This window comes from Erythrolamprus reginae, chromosome 6, assembly GCF_031021105.1.
Source record: "Erythrolamprus reginae isolate rEryReg1 chromosome 6, rEryReg1.hap1, whole genome shotgun sequence".
In the NCBI taxonomy this organism is placed as follows: Eukaryota; Metazoa; Chordata; class Lepidosauria; order Squamata; family Dipsadidae; genus Erythrolamprus; species Erythrolamprus reginae.
Genome location: NC_091955.1, coordinates 41765422 through 41782487, shown reverse-complemented (window position 1 = coordinate 41782487; position 17066 = coordinate 41765422). Strand labels below are relative to the sequence as shown.

At 40.8% G+C, this 17066-nt stretch overlaps 1 protein-coding gene across 2 annotated transcripts in view; it reads left to right on the top strand.

The window, feature by feature from the left end:
- PPM1H (protein phosphatase, Mg2+/Mn2+ dependent 1H) overlaps positions 1-17066 on the top strand; it is a 206473-nt gene that overhangs the window by 16145 nt on the left and 173262 nt on the right. The gene's annotated exons all lie outside the window — the stretch shown is intronic.

Sequence of the window (17066 nt, the reverse complement as noted above, 5' to 3'; positions counted from 1 at the left end):
AAAAGCGTGCGTTTGGAAAGCGCGCTGCTTCCCTGGGCTGCCGACTTTGCTGGCAGGCACAGGGCTTGATGTCAGCGGACCACTGCTGCTCCGACAGCAATCTCCCGACTGCCGTGGACCCTGCCTCCCAGCAATGGACTGTTAACGGCGTTGGAAGTCACCCGCAGGCTGGATAAATGGCCTCAATGGGCTGCATCCATCTCACGGGCTGTAGTTTTGGGACCGCTGACTTAGACGATGAAGGTAGAATTCTAATCCTAGAAATCTCAATAAACCACAAAAAAATTCTTTAATTGTAATATGTGCACCTAATATTAACCAAAAAGAATTTTATAAAAAGCTTTATGAACAAATTAATATGATACAAAACCCAAATATATGCCTTATAGGTGATTTCAATATTTATTTATTTATTTATTTATTTATTTATTTATTTATTTATTTATTATTTAGATTTGTATGCCGCCCCTCTCCACAGACTCGGGGCGGCTCACAACAAAGTGAAAAAACAATGTACAACAAATCTAAATTACTGTTTAAAAATATTTAAAAGACCCCATTTTCTAAACATACATACATACAAACATACCATTCATAAATTGTATATGCCCAGGGGAAAATGTCTCAGTTCCCCCATGCCTGACGACAGAGGTGGGTCTTAAGGAGCTTACGAAAGGCAAGGAGAGTAGGGGCAGTTCTAATCTCCGGGGGGGAGTTGATTCCAGAGGGCCGGGGCCGCCACAGAGAAGGCTCTTCCCCTGGGGCCCGCCAACCGACATTGTTTAGTTGACGGGACCCGGAGAAAGCCCACTCTGTGGGACCTAATCGGTTGCTGGGATTCATGCGGCAGCAGGCGGTCTCGGAGATATTCTGGTCCAGTGCCATGAAGGGCTTTAAAGGTCATAACCAACACTTTGAATTGTGACCGGAAGTTGATCGGCAACCAATGCAGACTGCGGAGTGTTGGTGAAACCTGGGCATACCTAGGTAAGCCCATGACTGCTCTCGCAGCTGCATTCTGCACGATCTGAAGTTTCCGAACACTTTTCAAAGGTAGCCCCATGTAGAGAGCATTACAGTAGTCGAACCTCGAGGTGATGAGGGCATGAGTGACTGTGAGTAATGAGTCCCGGTCCAGATAGGGTCGCAACTGGTGCACCAGGCGAACCTGGGCAAACGCCCCCCTCGCCACAGCTGAAAGATGGTTCTCTAATGTGAGCTGTGGATCGAGGAGGACGCCCAAGTTGCGGACCCTCTCCGAGGGGGTCAATAATTCCCCCCCCCCCAGGGTAATGGAAGGACAGATGGAATTGTCCTTGGGAGGCAAAACCCACAGCCACTCCGTCTTATCCGGGTTGAGTTTGAGTCTGTTGACACCCATCCAGGCCCCAACAGCCTCCAGACACCAGCACATCACTTCCACCGCTTTGTTGACTAGACATGGGGTGGAGACGTAAAGCTGGGTATCATCAGCGTACTGATGATACCTCACCCCATGCCCTTGGATGATCTCACCCAGCGGTTTCATGTAGATATTAAATAGCAGGGGGGAGAGGACCGACCCCTGAGGCACCCCACAAGGGAGATACCTTGGAGTCGACCTCTGGCCCCCCACTAACACCGACTGTGACCGACCGGAGAGGTAGGAGGAGAACCACTGGAGAACAGTGCCTCCCACCCCCAACCCCTCCAGCCGGTGCAGAAGGATATCATGGTCGATGGTATCGAAAGCCGCTGAGAGGTCAAGAAGCACCAGGACAGAGGATAAACCCCTGTCCCGGGCCCGCCAGAGATCATCCATCAACGCGACCAAAGCAGTTTACGTGCTGTAACCGGGCCTGAAACCCGACTGCTGGGGACTTAGATAATTGGCTTCTTCCAAGGACCGTTGGAGCTGGAGTGCCGCCACCTTCTCGACAACCTTCCCCATAAAGGGAAGGTTGGAGACTGGCCGGTAGTTATTAAGTACGGCTGGGTCCAGGGAAGGCTTCTTGAGGAGGGGGCGCACAAGCGCCTCTTTATAGGATGATGGAAAGGATCCCCTCCCCAAGGAAGCGTTGACAATCTCCTGGACCCAGCTCCGTGTCACCTCCCTGCTGGCCGAGACCAGCCAGGAGGGACACGGATCCAGTAAATAGGTGGCGGAACTCACAGCTCCAATGGCCTTGTCCACTTCATCAGGTGTCACCAGATCAAACTCTTCCCAGACAGGTGGACAAGTACGGGCCCTAGTCACCTCAACTGAGTCATTGTCAGCCAACTCTGTTTTCCAATTGGAGTCGAGGTCTGCCCGGATCCGAGCGACGAAAAACGTGTTAAAATCCTCGGCACTACTCTGTAAGGGCTCCCCAACTCCCCCCTGGTTAAGAAGGGAGCGGGTCACCCTAAACAGAGCGGCCGGGCGGGATTCCGCTGATGCAATCAAGGCGGCATATCATTGTAGATCTGAATGTTGACTATAAAATAGGAAATAAAAGAAAAAAAATGTAACAATAGAAGTCGACTACCTTCTGTATTCTTTGACATGATGGAAGAATTTAAACTCAAGGATGTATGGAGGGAAAGGAATAAACGTAAAAAACAATACACCTACTTTTCACCACGCCACAAATCATGGTCTAGATTAGACATGCTATGGACTGATAATGAGATAGAAAACAAAATAGAAAAACTTAGCATTGGAACCAACATTTGGACAGATCACCAGCCAATAATATTAACACTAAAAGGAACTGAAAAGGGAAGTAAGAAATGGACATTATGTGCTAATATAATGAAGGATAAAGAATATATTAAAATGATGGAAAAAGAGCTAACCTTTTTCTTAAAAGAAAACTGGAACAATGACACCACATTACAGAATATTTGGGACACCGCTAAAGCCTATATCAGGGGTTTATCATTCTCATACATAAGTAGGAAAAATAGAAATAAAAACCAAAAACTAGAAGAAATACAAGACCAAATTAAAAAGTTAGAAACTCAATTACAAAGTGACCCACAAAATGACACCCTTGGTGAAGAAAAAGATAAATTAAAACACAGAATTAATTTGATCGTCCAAGAGGATATAGTATCCCAAATGAAAAAAGTAAAACAAAATCATTTCGAACACGCAAATAAATCAAAAAAGGAAAAGGAAAATAAATATATTCAACAATTAGAGGACGAGAAAGAAGTAGTACAATTTACATTAACCGGGGAAAAAAAGATAGCAATGGAATTCTACCAATCATTATATCAGAAAAGAAATAAAAGAAAATGACATACAAAACTATCTAAACGAATGTAACTCAGAAGAGATATCAGACCTTAATAGAGAATTACTAGATAAAACGATAACTAAAGAAGAATTGGAAATAGCCATTCAAAGCCAAGGGAATAATAAAAACCCCGGACCAGATGGCATCCCTGCCGAGTTCTATAAAGAACTAGGAAACATATTGAACAATTTGATGTTAAAAACCTATAAGGAAGTATTAAAGCTAGGTAAAATACTAATTCTTGGATAGATTCATTAATAACTCTAATCCCCAAAGATAAAAAGGAAAAAGAAAAAATAACTACTTGCCCTGTTAAATATGGATTATAAAATTTTCACTACTATTATATTGAACAGACTCAAACCGGTTTTGAACAAATGGATACACACAGACCAGAATGGCTTCCTCCCAGATAGGCATATTCAAAATAACAGCAGAATAATTTTAGACATCCTAGAATACTATGAAGAACACCCTGAAAAAGCTATGGCACTAATATTCGTAGACGCACAAAAGGCATTTGATAACTTAAATTGGGAATTTTTACTCGAATTATTAAAGAAGATGACATTCGGACCAAATTTCACCAGGGTAATTGAAACTCTACTCTAAACAAACAGCCAAAATAATAATCAATGGGGATCAATGTTCCCTCTAATTTTTTTTCGGTGTGGGCAGAAAAGTATAGTGTCTGAGCAGCAGTCCCTTTGTGACTGGGTGGCATAGAAGTATAAATAAACAAACAAATAAATAAATAAATAAATAAATAAATTCCCTTCTTTTTTATTAAAAGAAATTAATAATAAAACAAAACCAAAATCTATTACTATTATTACTATCTTCTCTTTTTCCATCCCTGTCTCCTCTCCCCTTGTGTGTGTGTGTTTGTGTGAACTCTTGAACCATTTCCAATAACAGGTGAGCTACTGGAAATTGTTCAAGAGTTCACACACACACACACACACACAAACGGCTGTTTTTTTCCCCCTCTGTTATTATTTGGGTGCTTTTTACCATATGCTTTAAATCAAGAGTCATTTCTCTCTCTTTCTCTCTCCCCCTCTTGCTCTCTCTCTTTTTCTCACTTTCTCTCTCCCTCTCTTTCTATCTCTCCCCCCCTCTTTCTCTCTCTCTCTCTTTCTCTATTGCTTTCTTTCTCACTCTTTCTTTCTCTATCTCTTGCTTTCTTTCTCGTCTGTCTCTTGCTATCTCTCTCTCCCCTCTTTCTCTCTCTCTTTCTCACTTACTTTCTCCCTCTCTCTCTCTCTCTGTCAGCGAGGGGGCTGCGAGAGCGCTTTCTCCGAGTGCTTCGGGAATGCCTGCCCTGCCTCTACTGCAGCCCCCTTGCTGAAAGCTCTGGACGAAAGCGATCCCAGCGAGGGGGGCTGCGAGAGGGGCATGGCGGGCATTCCTGAAGTGCACGGAGAAAACCCTCTCTCACAGCTCCCTGTCTGGGAGCACGGAAGAGAAGGAGAAGAATCCGCAGCCACCGCCACACAAGAAGTTGCGCCCCAAGGCAGGAGGCGGCGGAGGAGGAGAGGGGGCGGATCGGGTGGGCGGGGGGCAGCGCCGGGAGGCCAGGGGCGCGAGGGGGCCGGAGGCACTGTGGGGAGGCAGCAGCGGCCGCAGCTCCCTTTCCTTTAACTGCCAGCGCCTCCCTGACCCCGCACCCCCCCGCCGGCTGGCAGGGGGATGGGGTGCGCACGTGCGCATGCACGCAACTTACAGGGAACGCTGATGGGGATACTACTGATAGCTTTCAAATCTTCAAAGGAGTGCATCAGGGATGTCCTTTATCACCCTTACTTTTTATCATATGCATCGAAATCTTATTAAGACAAATTCACAATAACAAAGAAATAACAGGACTTAAATCTAAGGGACAAGAATTTAAACTGCAAGCTTTTGTCGATGATATTGTCTTTATTGTTGAAAATCCTTTAGAGGTAGGAACAAAACTGATGGAGGAACTAAATAGATATGGAGTTCTAGCAGGATTCAGAATTAACAAAACCAAAACTAAAATCATCACTAAGAATATGACAATGAATTACAAAGAACAGTTAGTTAGTAAACTAGACCTGGAAATTGTAGACAGAATTAAACAGTTAGGAATAACTTTATCTGCTAAATGCATTAACATAAAAGAAGATAACTATGATACACTAATGAACAAAATAAAGCTACAATTAGAAAGCTGGACTAAACTTCCAATCTCACTATTAGGAAGAATAGCTACAGTCAAAATGTCCATATTACCAAAGCTATACTACTTTCAAACAATACCAATTAGATTAGATGAAAGCTTTTAAAAAAAAATTAGAAAAATTAATATCCAAATTTGTTTGAGAAGGTAAAAAACCAAGAATTAGATTAAAATGGATGCAAGACAGTAAAAAGCAAGGTGGACTGGGCTTACCGGATTTTAGAACATACTACCAAGCTGTAGTCCTAGTGTGGTTTAAAGAATGGGTGCAACTCAAGAATAGCCCTAGAAGGACACGACCTACAGATAGGATGGCATAGTTTTATCTGGGATAATAAGTCTTCCATACTTTAAAAACCACAAAATTAGACCATCGCTTCTAGAAACCTGGATTAAAATTAAGAAACAACACTATGCAAAAATACCGTTATGGTTTTCAAGTATGGAGGCCACAACCTACCCAAACATAATAAGTTTAGAAAAATCGGTTATACTTGCAGGTGCTAGACAAAGAAATGAACCTGAAACCATTAACCCAATTAAGAGAAGAAGGAATTAAAATAGATTGGTGGCCCTACATCCAAATAAAATCTAGATTACGGATAGATAGGAAAAGTATGGAATTCAGAAACAGGATACACCACTAGATAACATTTTATTAGGCCCGAATAAAAAAGCAGTTACAAAAATATATCAATTACTATTGGAACATAAAAATTTAGAGGAAATTGTTAAAGGAAATATGATAGCCTGGGCAAAGAATATTGGGCACACTATCCATCTGGACCAATGGGAAAAAAATTGGCTAACAAACTACAAAATGACTAGATCTACTTCCTATAAAGAAAACATAATAAAAATGTTCTACAGGTGGCACATACCTCCAGCCAGGTTAGCTAAGATGTACCCCAATCTTAAGCCAAATTGCTGGAAATGTGGAGAAAAAAACGGCTCGTACTTCCACATGTGGTGGACGTGCCCAATAATTAAGAAAATTTGGCACAAATTACAAAATTGGATAAAAGAAATAATTGAAATCAAATTGGAAATGAAACCCGAAATATTTTTACTCAGTATCATAGACAAAGCTATGAAAAAAGAACAATACTATTTGATTCAACATCTGACAACTGCAACAAGAATATGTATACCACAGTTTTGGAAAAATGAAGCACTACCAAATGATAGAAATCTGATTTTAAAAATGCTAGATTGTGCAGGAGCCAATAAATTGACATTGGAGCTGAAAGATCAGGAAGATACAAAATATCACCAGGTGTGGAAAGATTTTTATACATACAGTGGTACCTCATCATACGAACTTAATTGGTTCCAAGAGGAGGTTCGTAAGGTGAAAAGTTCGTAAGATGAAACAATGTTTCCCATAGGAATCAATGTAAAAGCAAATAATGCATGCAAATCCTTCAGGAAAATCCCAAACTTTAGAAGGGAGGCGAACAGAGGGCAGGGAGGAGCAGCTAAAGGGGGCGGGTGGAAGAAGCAAGGCTAGGCTAAAGGGTGAGTGGGAAGGAAGAAAGGCAATGGGGGCGCCCCTCCCTTTTCTTTCTTCAAAAGACACCCTTTCAGTGCCTTTGCAAGCACACGTTGTTCTCTGCAAAATCTTTCCTCCAAGCTGCCCCTCCCTTTTCTTTCTTAAAAAGACACCCTTTCAGTGCCTTTGCAAGCACGTTCTCTGCAAAATCTTTCCTACTCCAAGCAGCCCCTCCCTTTTCTTTCTTCAAAAGACAACATTTCAGTGCCTTTGCAAGCACATTGTTCTCTGCAAAATCTTTCCTCCCCCAAGCTGCCCCTCCCTTTTCTTTCTTAAAAAGACACCCTTTCAGTGCCTTTGCAAGCACGTTGTTCTCTGCAAAAGCTTTCCTACTCCAAGCAGCCCCTCCCTTTTCTTTCTTCAAAAAAGGGAAAAAAAAGAAACCCCTTCATCCCAGCAGCAGCTGCTTCGGTTCGTAAGGTGAAAATAGTTTGGAAGAAGAGGCAAAAAAATCTTAAACACCGGGTTCGTATCTTGAAAAGTTCATTAGAAGAGGCGTTCGTAAGATGAGGTTCCACTGTTGTTAAATCAAAGAATGAACACAAAGATTGCTGCATGATAAGGGAACAAACAAAGTTAAAAATTTCATTTAAGTTAAAGAATATTAGTTTAAATGTGAATTTTATTACTATTTGATTAGATACACAATCACAAATCAAAAGTCTGTAATTAAATAAATTGGTTATACTTTAAACCGAATAATATACCACAGGTACACAACCGTACAATAGAACCGAATGAGGCTGTTGGGGAGACAGCCGAGGGGGGGTATGTAAATGTGCGTTGTTTTGTGTGTTGCTGTGTATATGTCATTTACACGTAAATATATATACAGTGGTACCTCAAGATACGAACCCCTCGTCTTACGAACAACTCATGATACGAACCCGGGGTTCAGAAAAAAATTGCCTCTTCTTACGAACTTTTTTCGAGTTACGAACGGTTCAGGAGGCTGAAGTGAAGTCTGCCCGGAGACCGATGACGCTGCAGATGGGAGAATTTCCATTGGCCCATGGAAATTCTCCCATCTGCAGCGTCATCGGTCTCCGGGCAGATTTTCCTTTGACCTCAGCCTTGAAGCAACGTCAGCTTCCTGAACAGCGAACCCGGAAATTCAGCAAAAGTTCGGGGTTCAGGAGGTTGCTGGGAAGCCCCCCAGCCCGGTGGTCACCTTTTAAAACAGCCGGGCGGCTTCCCAGGAGCCTCCAAACGCCGAACTTTTGCCAAACTTCCGGGTTCTGAAGTGAATTCAAACCGAGGGAGAATCTGCCCGGAGACCGATGACGCTGCAGATGGGAGAATTTCCATTGGCCTTCCTGGATGTTGCCAATTTTTTTGCGGTTTTTTTTTTTGGTTGCACGAATTAATTGACGTTACATTGTTTCCTATGGGAAACAATGTTTCGTCTTACGAACCTTTCGTGTTACGAACCTCCTCCTTGCACCAATTAAGTTCGTATCTTGAGGTATTACTGTATATATATATTTTAAAAGGGATGAGACAGATTTCTACAAGGCCTGGGATAAATGGTATTGTTGGCTAAAACAAAGAAAATATCTAAAACTACCTATAAAGAAGACTATCCAATAAAAACATCTTGTAAAATTAACAACTCGTGAGATGAATTATATTACTACACTTGATATGACCTACAGAAGACACCGATCGCATAACCTTTAGATTTAAATAAACTGAGCGAATAAACCCTTAAACTACCAATATCTACTAAAATTAACTACTACCCTATCATGAATGACCAAAATCGTAGGGAAATTTACACTAACTACGTATTTGAATTATAGGTCGTATAATATTGAAGTTCCAGTGTAATTGCTGTTTTTTCCCTCTCCCTTCCCTCCCTTTTCCTTCCCCTTCCTTTACTATCTTCTCCTTTATTCTCTTCTATCCACTTTCTATCCATTTGCTTTTCCCCTATATTTCCTTAGATATGCTAATTACGATTGTGATAATAAGCATTATATGTACTGCTTTTTGTTCTCTTTTTTAATGTTATATACTCAATGAACATTATTTTTTTTAAAAAGAATATCTTTTATTGAAGCAGAAATCATGTTTTTTAAGCCTTGTTCAGTCATACCTCCCAGCCTCATGTCTCTTTCATTGGACAATGTTGAATCTCCACACCCAATTTCCCATAATCCTTTGCCTTTTTACTGCCTGGAAGTGACATCACACCTCAAAGAGGCTAAGGCTGTAAGCTAATACCTTTTACTATGTAACTCCTCTCGCCTTCTGAGCAATTTATAACGAGGGTCTTTCCACTCTCATGTCTTCCTCATCCTCTGACTGGGACCACTCCCCCATTGTCACATCAGCCCCCTCTAGTGGATCCTCAGGCTCACTCAAGTCACTACCTCCCTGGAGCCGGGGGAGGGTAAAAACGCCCTCCCCCATCCCCCCAGAGGCTCTCTGGAAGTCAAAAACACCCTCCCAAAGCCTCTGTGTGGGCCAAAAATCAGCTGGCCGGCATACACATGCACACTGGAACTGAGCTAAGGCAACAGCTCACATGCCAGCAGATATGGATCTGGGTGCCACCTGTAGCACCCGTGCCATCGGTTCGCCATCACTGTCTTTGTCCATTTTAAAATTGGCTTGGTAATATAGTTCAAAATTTTGGAGGCCGAATCTAAATCTCTTCCTATGAGTTTGTAAATGTTTCAGTTTAATTCTCACCTATTTTTTTTTTACCAAATAAACTTACAAATTTTCCTGTTTAGGTTTTTAAAAAACTTTTTTTGAAGCTTTATTGGTGCAATTTAAAATAGATATAGTAATCTTGGTAAGATATTACTTTTAATCAAGGCAATTTTACCTAATATTGATAATTGTAGGTTTGACCACCTGTCTTTTTTGTATATCTTCTATTAGATTATCATAATTACCTTTTTTAAGGTACTACAATTTCTGAATTATTTCTTATTTTCTTTAATAATGTTTCTAAGGCTAAAATGAATATTATAGGGGCTAAAGGGCATCCTTGACGTACTCCTTTCCTGATGTCAATTTTTGCTGTAGTGTCATTTATTATTATTCTCGCTATTTGATTGGAGAATATCACGTTTATTAATCTTGTAAATTTGTTGCCAAATTGCATCTTTTCCGATTGTCTTGTAAAAAATTGCCAATAGAGATTGTAGAATGCTTTTTGTATGTCAACAAATATTAATGCTAATTGCTTATCAATTTTTTTGTCATAAATCTCCAATGTGGAAGCCATTCTGGTCGGGGTGTATAATTAAATTCAAAATTTCCTTCAATCTGTTTGCCATAATTATTGCTAGTAGTTTGTAGTCAGTATTCAGTAGGGATATTGGCCTATAATTTTGTATGTGTTGTTTGTTGGTGTTTTCTTTTGGTATTAATATACCGTATGTACTCGAGTATAAGCTGAGTTTTTCAGCCCCAAAAATGGGCTGAAAAACCCGACCTCGGCTTATACTCGAGTCACCACAAGAGGGCGCCGAATCACCACAAGAGGGCGCCCAGCCAGCAAGCTAAACGGGGAGAAGCAGATTTGTTAAAGAGATCCACTTGCTATGGAAGGAGGAGGAGGAGGAGGGCAGCTCTTTCCTTTCCTCCTCCTCCCACGCAGCTGTGGGCTATTCTGGCTCTCCTCCGCCTCATTTCCCTGTTGCGTCCCAAGTGGATCTCTTTAGCAAATCTGCTTCCCTGCACAACACATGGGGCAATAAAGGGAGATGGAGGAGAGAGCCAGCAAGCTAAAGGGTGGGAGGGACCGGGACGGCATGAACTCTCTCCAGGCTTTAGAAGCCTCCAGCCGGAGAGAGAAGCAGATTTGTTAAAGAGATCCACTTGGTAGGGAAGGAGGAGGGCAGCTCTTTCCTTTCCTCCTCCTCCCACGCAGCTGTGGGCTATTCTGGCTCTCCACCTCCTTTCCCTGTTGCGGTCCCAAGTGGATCTCTTTAGTAAATCTGCTTCCCTGCACAACACATGGGGCAATAAAGGGAGACGAGGAGGAGGGAGGATCAGGGGTGGGAGATCAAGCCAACGAGCCAGCCAGCAAGCTAAAGAGTGGGGGGAAACAGCATGAACTCTCTCCAGGCTTCTAAAAACTCAAGAGCCCTGGGTTAGGGTTAGAAATGCAAGAGTCTTCAAACCTGGAAAAATTAGGGCTTGTGGACTTCAACTCCTACTCCTGAAGTAGCATGGCTGGTGCAGGAACTCTGGGAGTTGAAGTCCACTAGTCTTAAAACTGTCAAGTTTAAAGACCCCTGGGTTAGGGTTAGAAATGCAAGTCTTCAAACCTGGAAAGATTAAGGCTTGTGGACTTCAACTCCCACTCCTGAGGTAGCATGGCTGGTGCAGGAATTCTGGGAGTTGAAGTCCACTAGTCTTAAAACTGTCAAGTTTAAAGACCCCTGGGTTAGGTTTAGAAATAGGTTTTAGCTTGGTTGCTGATTGAGCTACTTTTTTTACTTTTTAATTTATTGTTATTACCAGATTGCTTTCATTTACCCTCTTTTAAATTTACAGAGCTAATTTTGGTTTTCTTTAAAATAAATATTCTAAAACATTTAATCTACTGATGTCTCAATTAATGTAATTTTATTGGTTTCCATTTTTATAAGTTACCAGTAGCCACTGCATTTTCTAACCTCGGCTTATACTCGGGTCAATAAGTTTTCCCAGGTTTTTGTGTCAAAAACTGGTGCCTCGGCTTATACTCGGATCGGCTTATACTCGAGTATATACGGTAGGTTTCCTTCCAGTAATTAGGTAGTATTCCTGTTTCCAAGATTTCATTAAATAAATCCAACATTGTGAGTTCAAATGTATCTTGCAATTGTTTATAAATCTCAGAGGGGATACTCTGGGTCTAGGGGATTTATTGTTTTTTTTTTAATTGGCTATGGCGTTCCTTAGTTCTGTTAAAGTTATTTTATCATTGAGCATTGTTCTATCTTCTTATGAAATAATTGGCAAGTCTAAATTTTCTTAGAATCCTGTAATTATTTTTGTATTAGTAATAAAACAAAAGATTATAAAAGTATCAATAAAAATAGGCCCAGAAAACAATTACCAACCTTATAGAATTTGAATTAAAAGATGTTTGGCGATATCACAACCCAAACAATAGGCAATACACATTTTGCTCCCTCCCACAAAAGTCATGGTCACACATAGATATGGCCCGGGCAAATGTAGGATTTGTAAATGATTTGATAGACATTGAAATACTTTCAAATGCCTGGCCAATCACAATCCTTTAAGCTTAAAATGGTGTGACCTGAGTGAAAAAACAAAACAAAGATGGACTCTAAACCCCACAATAACCAAAAAAAAAGAATATATTGAAATAATGGTGAGGGAAGTAGACTTTTCCCCCCAAAATAAATAATGAAGGAAATATACCGTATTTTTCGGAGTATAAAACGCGCTGGAAAATAAGACATATCTTAGTTTTTGAGGAGGAAAATAGGGAAAATAATCTGCTTACCAGGTATTCATCTAGCTAGCTTCCTTAGTCTGGTCAGCTTCAGCACATTATTTTATCCCCTGATTAAGGGCTTAAAAAAATTATTATGAGAGAGTAACAATGAAAGCCAGTAAGAGCTGGGAACATCATTAGCACCTGGAAAGAAACAGTCTTAGCAAGTAGAGCAATGGAAAAAACCCTGGAAAGACTAAGGGCTTAGAAAACATTCTTCTGTGCAGAGTAACAGTGAAAGAGCTTGCAAGCCGGTAAAACCTGGGAACATTGTTAGCACCTGGTTAGGGCAAATTTGAGTAGTGAAACAAACCCTGAAAAGACTTAGGGCTTTGAAAACATTCTTCACAGAGAGAAACAATGAAAGAGCTTGAGTACATTAATAGCACCTGGTGAGGGCTGGAAAGAAATATCTGGAGCAAGTAAAGCAATGAAAAACACCCCCCACAAAGATAGGGTTTGGAATACAGTGGTACCTCTACTTAAGAACGCCTCTACTTAAGAACTTTTCTAGATAAGTGTGTTCAAGATTTTTTTTGCCTCTTCTTAAGAAACATTTTCTACTTAGGAACCCGAGCCTGGAAAAATTTCCCAGGAAATTTGAGAGCAGCACCAAGGCCCGGCCAGTTTCCTGCCATTCCCCCTTTAATCCCGGCCATCTCGGGCCTTTCTGGACAGCCAGAGGAGCCTTTTGGTGGCGCTTAAGGAGGCTTTGGCAGTCCAGAGCGAACAAAGCATTTTGTTGTCTCCCGGAGCGTCTGGGCGCGGAAAAGCAAAAGGGGGTGCTTCACCCTGGCCGAATCAATTTCGGCTTCAGTCAAACCAAGGAGTCACCACAGTGAAGGAAAGGCACCGGCTACAAAGCGAGCGAGTGAGAGAAGAGGGGAGCCCTTCAGCATGGGAAGGAAGAGGAAGCAAGTAGCAGCAGCAACTGCCGCCTTTCAGTCAAAGGAGCAGGAGGTTCCCCCCTCTTGCCCGCCTGGGTTTCTCTCTCTGGCGCAGTGTATGGGAGGCAGCCTCGCACTGGGTGTATGGGAGGTACGTGCTCCTTCTCGCCATCTCAGAGACCCTCTTTTTTTTTAAGCCTTAAAGTTTTGCATTTTTTTTATTCCCCTCACCTCACCTTCTTCCTTCAGCAGTGACTGTCCTCCTCCTCTTCTTCCCTTCTCCTCCTCCCACCCAAATTCCAAGCTTTTATTTCTTTCCTAATGGGTTTGCATGCATTATTTGCCTTTACATTGATTCTTATGGGAAAAATTGCTTCTACTTACAAACTTTTCTACTTAAGAACCTGGTCATGGAACGAATTAAGTTCTTAAGTAGAGGTACCACTGTACATTCTTGGCAGAGAGTAACAATGAAAGAGCTTGCAAGGTAAGAGCTGGGAAGATCGTTAGTAGAGTATAAGATGCACCCTAATTATCAGCTTCTTTTAGGGAGGAAAAAGGTGCATCTTATACACCGAAAAGTACAGTAATACTGCAGGTCAGCGGTTCAAATCTCATTACCGGCTCAAGGTTGATTCAGCCTTCCATCCTTCCAAGGTGGGTAAAATGAGGACCTGGATTGTGGGGGCAATATGCTGGCTCCGTTAAAAAGTGTTGTTGCTAACATGTTGTAAGCTGTCCTAGGTCAAGGAGAAGGGTGGCATTTAAAAAAAGAAATCAAATCAAATCAATCAATACATACATACATACATACATACATACATACATACATACATACATACATACATACATACATACAAAATTTAAACCGTATGGGATACAATGAAAGCCTATCTAAGGGGCTTATCTATAGCTTACATAAGTAGAAAGAAAAACAAAACAAAATAAGATTAAGCTAGACTCTTTAAATGCTAAACTACAAAAACTAGAGAGAATTACAAGACAATCCAAAATACAATAGAGTATTAGGAGACTTACATTTAACTAAGCACAATATAAATTTGATAACTCAAGAAGAAACTGCACGGAAACTAAAAATTGCAAAACAAAACCAGTTTGAATTCACAAATAAACCAGGTAGATGGTTAGCCCATAGATTAGCCCATAGATTAACAATTGATGCATTATATGATGAAAATGATGAAATAAAGACTAGTAATATGGATAAAAAACTAATTGTTAAAAATTACTATGAAAAACTCTACAACCTAAGGAACCCAAATATAGAATTAATAACAGGATTCTTGGAGGGGAATACTTATGTATTGTGGTGTGAAAATGTTAATTGGGAGCTAACATTTGTCTTCAGAGCAAATGACTTCTAAATATTTTTTCATATTCACATTGTCCTGGAACCTTTGGGAAATAAATGGCTTAATTGTGACAACTGTTGTGTAGTCTGAACAATTGGTGCATAAGTATAGAAGAAATTAGTTCTAGTTGGTGCTTTTACATGAGGCATACAAAGAAATTTGTGGCTAGAAGAAAAAAAAGGAAATTACTGTATTTCTAGTTTGATATGCTAAAAATATCAAAGAAGAAATGGTTGCTGCTATTTGGAACCATTCCTATGAAGTTATATAGTAACTATTGGTTTTAAAACAACAATCAAAGTACCACATAACAGTAAACCAGAAAATGGCTGAAGTGTCTTGGGAAGCTTTGCCTATTGTTGTCTGTGGTATATGATGTGGTAAGTTAAATATGGTGACAAATGAAATAACAAGTTCTGTTAATATTTATTTTTTATTATGCTTAAGCTACTTATGAGCAATGGACAACGAGTAAAAAAAGTACTGTACAAATAGATATACTCATACCAATTAATATACAACTAACAAATTTGGATTTTTAAAGAAATGTTGCCAAAAGTGTAATCCATATTAACATAGCGAAGATAGTGAAAAGTTAATAGCACCGTGTGACATCTAATTATAATTTGAAAAGGGACCATGGATGGTTCCAGGGGTGGAGTTCTCTTACCTTCTGTTATTGGTGTGCTGCGTGCGCAGCGTGAGAATTCTCGTGTGCTGTCTCTGGCTTGATTTTGCTTCCCACATGCGCAGGAAGCAAAAATGTGCCAAAATCTTATTTATTTTTATTTATTTTATTCATTTGTCCAATACATAGGAAGAAAAATAGACATGTGATAATATATATAAGGATAAAAGTGAACTTAGAGGAGAGGATATATGAAAGGAAGAGAATATATATGATAGGTGAAAGAAAGGAAAGACAATTGGACAGGGGACAAAAGGCACACCAGTGCACTTATGTACGCCCCTTACTGGCCTCTTAGGAACCTGGAGAGGTCGATCGTGGAGAGTCTAAGGGAGAAATGTTAGGGGTTAGGGGTTGACACAATTGAGTCCGGTAATGAGTTCCACGCTTCGATAACTCGATTGTTGAAATCATATTTTTTACAGTCAAGTTTGGAGCGGTTCGCATTAAGTTTGAATCTGTTGTGTGCTCTTACGTTGTTGTGGTTGAAGCTGAAGTAGTCATTGACCGATAGGATGTTGCAGCATATGATCTTGTGGGCAATACTCAAATCGTGTTTTAGGCTTTCTAGGCCCAGGATTGTTAGTCTATTTTCATAGGATATTCTGTTTCGAGTGGAGGAGTGAAGGGCTCTTCTGGTGAAATATCTTTGGACATTTTAAAGGGTGTTGATGTCTGAGATGTGATATGGGTTCCAGACAGATGAGCAGTAGTCTAGGATGGGTCTGGCAAAAGTTTTGTAGGCTCTTGTGAGTAGTGTGAGATTGCCTGAGCAGAAGCTGTGTAGGATCAGGTTAACAACTCTAGAAGTTTTTTTGGCGATATTGTTGCAGTGGGCTTTAGCACTTAGGTCATTCGATATTAGTATTCCAAGGTCTTTTACTGAGTGTGGGTTAGCAGTGAGAGATTGTTTATTCAGTTCGTATGTGCGGTTTGGATTCTTTTTCCCGATATGGAGGGTAGAGTATTTGTTGGTTGATATTTGAAGTTGCCAGGTGTTAGACCAGTCTGAGACAAAGTCCAGGTCTTTTTGGAGAGTGAGTGTGTTATCAGTGGTGTTGAAAAGTTTCACATCGTCGGCAAAAAGAACACAGTTGCTTTTGATATGGTCACAGAGGTCATTGACGTAGAGAATGAAGAGAGTAGTACGACCTAGTACGCTTCTCTGGGGATCGCCGCTTATGGCAGGGGTGGAGATGGCGCTACCAATTTTGACAATTTGTTGCCTGTTTGACAGGAATGCAGTAATCCAGTTGTGGAGGAGTCCTGAGATGCCATAGGATTTGAGTTTTAGGAGTAGTTGGTCGTGGACTTTGCAAAAGTCTATATAAATTGCATCAATGGATTTTCCTTGGTCAAGGTGGGTAGTCCAAATGTTTTTGCAGTGAAGTAGTTATAGGTTGCAGGATAATTTCTTTCTGAATCCAAATTGTTTGTTTGAGAGTAGGTTATTAGATTCTAAGTAGAGGGTGATTGATCGATTTATAATTGATTCCATGATTTTACAAGGGACACAACAGAGAGATATTGGTCTGTAGTTGTCCACTAGTGAAGGGTCTCCTTTTTTGAAAATGGGGATGACTACTGCTTTTGACCACAGCTTGGGGAGCGTGCTGGTCCTGAA